We start from the raw sequence: 4,465 nt of genomic DNA, 5'->3' as shown, positions 1-4,465 counted from the left end.
TTGTATGCATTTATATAGAAACTATGTGCAACATTTGTTCAGTTAAACTTATTTATTGTATGTTATTCAAATATTTACTTAATTTAAGGGCTTTCTTTTTTATTTTATTATTTAAATACACTCCCGATCAAAACCGAGTGCATGTTCGACATTTTATTACTTACAGTAACATAACTTTGTTAATAGTAAGCGGATTGCTTTGAAATATTCAACAGTTTGTCCTTATTATCTAAGCGATACAGCGTAGCATACAGAAAAATTAACAAGTGATTCACAGCAAAAACGCAAGGCAACTCTCTTCACTCAGTTTTGAACTTTTCTATTTTGAGATTTTAGGAGGTATGTATATATCAAGAGGATTGTGGAGACTCCTCATCGATGTTTGTTGCGGGAACATTGATGTTTTTCAGAGCGATGTTGCATGCCTAGCTATCTATGCTATCTATGCACCATGCTAGACAGTATGCATCGGATCGAGAATACCTCTACTGTTTCAAATATACAAAAGCAGTGGTATACATGTATTCCAAAATACACATAATTTGTGCTTGCAAAAGTACTAAAGCTCGGAACACTTTGACGACAGCAAGCGACAAGCAGCATCTGTCAAATTTTAAATACACACGTTCTTACGGACACAATTATTTTGACGATAGCACGACATCTTGGCTGCAGGACTGCAATTGTCGACGTCGCCAAATTAAATCTATTTCTAATTTTGCCGGCGACAATGAGTAGATGTAGTGCTCCAAAATTAAATTGTCGCAAAATTAATCACATATTCTTGATTGTTCATGTTTTTCTTATTTACTTAAATAAAAATACACAATTTGTGAAATAAATATACCAAAATTTCAAACTTTAAAATCAGCTGTTTGCTATGTCGCTGAGGTCTTCAAAATGTTTAAGAAGCTGGCTTCAAGGCGACATTTGTCGACAAAATGATGTCGCTGTCGTTACGTCGTGAAGTTGCAGTCGTCAAAGTGTTCCGAGCTTAATGCTGCATTAATGGAACATTCTAACACGATATACAAATATTTCAATATGTAAATTCTAATTTTCTGATACACTTTAGTATATGGCACGTACGAGTACAAACAAAACGGTAACATTTACATATGCAAATCCGTATCATATAAAAGCCCTGTTAGTGCCGAAAATATTTTGCACAAGACTAAAACTATTACAAACATTTTGTGATGCTGTATTAGTAGTCAAATTCATAGAAAACGTACTTAAAACAACAACAAAGTGCGTTCGCTTACAGATCATCAGAATTTGACTTTATTTCTGGAAATCCATGGCCGCTCATGCATTGTTCACACTTTTTCACTCATACAGCATGCATACTTCATAAACGCATACAACCGATTTCTACTGGGTAGATATATTTCTTATTTACGGAAATGAGTACTCATTGGTTTAGAATTTTGATTGGTAATAGCAAAAATATGGTTCATTATCCTCTAAAAAAAATCTATGTGAAATTAGAAAATTTTTGCTCAATATCCTAGGCTCGCCCAAGTCCATCAAATTTGAAGTACTAAAAAATTGTTTTCTTAGCTAACTTCCATTATTTGCAAAAATGGTCCATATACCAAATTATGTAGGACTAATACTTTCGAAGATTATTGCAATTTTAGTACAAAAATTTATTAATTAACTTATTTAGTAATTTCTATTTTTTGAGCATATTGAGCTTTGGTGGACTTGGGCGAGTCTAGGATATTGACCAAAAAATTCGAAATTTCACACAGATTTTTTTAAAGCAGAATGCGGATTTTCGGTCCACGCTAATACACATGCATATGTACATACATACACTACAAACGATCGTATTTTGGTTTTGTTCAACACAACGCAACTTTGTATGAATGTAGCAAATTACCACCTTACAGTTAAACCAGAAAACGAAAAGTATAGAATAAAAAAATGGAAAAGTTAGTAATTTTTAATGCTTGTTTTATTTAGTACTTGAATTTGAAAATTGGAACATTATATTTAATAAAAAGTAATAAGAATTGCACCGGGGCTGAAAATGTTGGATGCATCCTCCTAATACCTTCACTTGAAGAATCTAGGATCTAGGAATTCTTCATTCTCATTCCTTTGGCTGTTTCAGAATTTGGTGCACCCGTAACGTCATCAGCGTTTTTTTGATTTTAGTTTTTGTAATTCATTTCTAATAACTTCTTCTGCGACTGGTTTGAAAAATGTGTGCTTATAGCGAGCTAAATATGTAGGTAGATATGGAAAATAAATTATTATTTTCCAGGAATGAAAATTTTGAACAAGGTTCTGTTTTCAAACTCGTGGCTGCCAGTCAAATCGGATCAGAATATTGTTATTTTTTATATGCATTTGAATTATTGGAATCATAGATGATGAGGGTCGCAGATAGTTACATAATTCTGATCTTATTAACTCTTTTTAACTATTTCAGAATCGATTCTCTTTTTGGTCAAATATTAACCATTTCTGCTGGAAATCCCTATTGAAGAAGCTTACTCTTTGACTTTAAATACCAAAGAAGGAAGACGTAGGGGGACAAGGATTCAGCGTATATCCATATAAAAAAGATATTGCCCGACAAGTAAACAAATTTACTTGTCTTGAAATTTTTGCTACAAATAAATTCCCCAAAGAGCGCCATTTGAAATGGTTGAAACGAATATAAGTAACATCAAAATCATATCACAAAAATTTGTTTTAAAATTACAGTGCACACTTTCGTCTATTATGTCTAGAAACAAAAGCAGGTATTTAAAGCACAGAAAAAAAGTCTATACATTAATACGCAATCATAAATTTTGTCTCCGTTCATTTAGCGATTCTACCGAACCGATTTCAAAACCAAGAACACCGTTGGAAAGGAACTTTTCCGTAGATGAGCAGACTTTTTATAATTTCGCAATTTGTTGAAAATTACGGCCAAAACCGTCGTTTAAACATTTTCGTATTTGTGTATAGATGTTGCTGCAACATTTTCAATTTGACATGTTTCGCATGTTGTTTTACTTCATATTTGAAATTAATCTTTGAAATAAAGATATGTAAATATGAAGGTGAAGAAATAAATGATAACGATGAAGTCAAAAAAAAAACAAGAAGGCAAAAGTGAAGATAAAGGCGAAAATGGAGACAATGACAGGCACAGAAGAATTAAGGTAACTGAAAGGGTAACAACATTTCTTGAATTTATGAAGTGAAACTTCTTTACGGCAGTTGGTTGGTTGGGAGTAACTTGTCAAATTCAAGGGGAATAATGCACATGGAAATGGTTCTCAGCGATTTAGCCATTTGATAATAAAAACAAAAACAAGGATGCCTAGAGGTACAGGCAAAAAAGAAGATGAAAGTAAATCTAAACACTTTAAGGTAAAGGTGAAGAGGAATATGCAAAAATAAAGATAAATATGAAGAAAAGGATGAGGATGAAGATCGATATTGTTATCGATATAAAACTCGATATTTTTATCGATATAATAATCGATATTGTTATCGATAGAATAATCGATATTGTTATCGATACTGTTATTGGTTAAATAACCGCTATTGTAATCGATATAATAATCAATATTATAATCGATATTGTTATCGATACAATAATGGATATTGTTATCGGTATAATAATCGATTAAATAATTGATTTTGTTATCGATTTAGTCATTTATATTGTTAAAGATATTGTTATCGGTATTTATATCGACACAGTTATCAACAGGGTTATCGATATACTAATCGGAACATGGAATGTGATCACATTACATGACATCACATAACATTTTATCACATGATATGAAGGGACATCACATGATATTACATCACATAATATGATATCACATCACACGATATCACGTGACATGACATTATAATGATATGGCATCGTATGACATGACACGGCATTACATGACGTGGCATCACATGATATGACATCATATGACAGAGGATATGACAACACATGACATGACATCCTATCACATCACATAAAATCACGTCACATATTATCACGCCATCGCACCTCATCTCATCTACGTGAGTAGAAAAAGAAAAGATAAAAGCAAAGATGTGAAAGATAAAAACAAAGATGAAGACCAAGGTAAAGTTACCGATTTCAAAACTAAAAACACCATTGGAAAGTTAAATTTCTGTAGATGAGGAGAGTTTTTATAGTTTCGAAATTGGTTGAAAATCGTCGTTTAAAAATTTCCATATTTGTGTATGGTTGTTTTTGCAACCTGTTCAATTTAAGCTGTTTCGCATTTTGTTTTACTTCGCATTTGAAACTAAACTTTGAAATAAAGATAAATATGAAGATGAAGAAACAAGTGATAACGATGAAGACAAAAAAGGCAAAAGTGAAGGTAAAGACCAAAATTGAGATAAAGGCGAAAATGGAGACAATGAGAAATACATAAGAATTAGGTTAACAGAGTTGAAATTTTTCGATAGGAATCGAAATAAA

Source organism: Rhagoletis pomonella, unplaced genomic scaffold (assembly GCF_013731165.1).
Source record: "Rhagoletis pomonella isolate Grant_MI unplaced genomic scaffold, Rhpom_1.0 Rhpom_scaffold_00001, whole genome shotgun sequence".
Lineage (NCBI taxonomy): Eukaryota > Metazoa > Arthropoda > Insecta > Diptera > Tephritidae > Rhagoletis > Rhagoletis pomonella.
Note: the sequence above shows the minus strand (reverse complement) of the source record.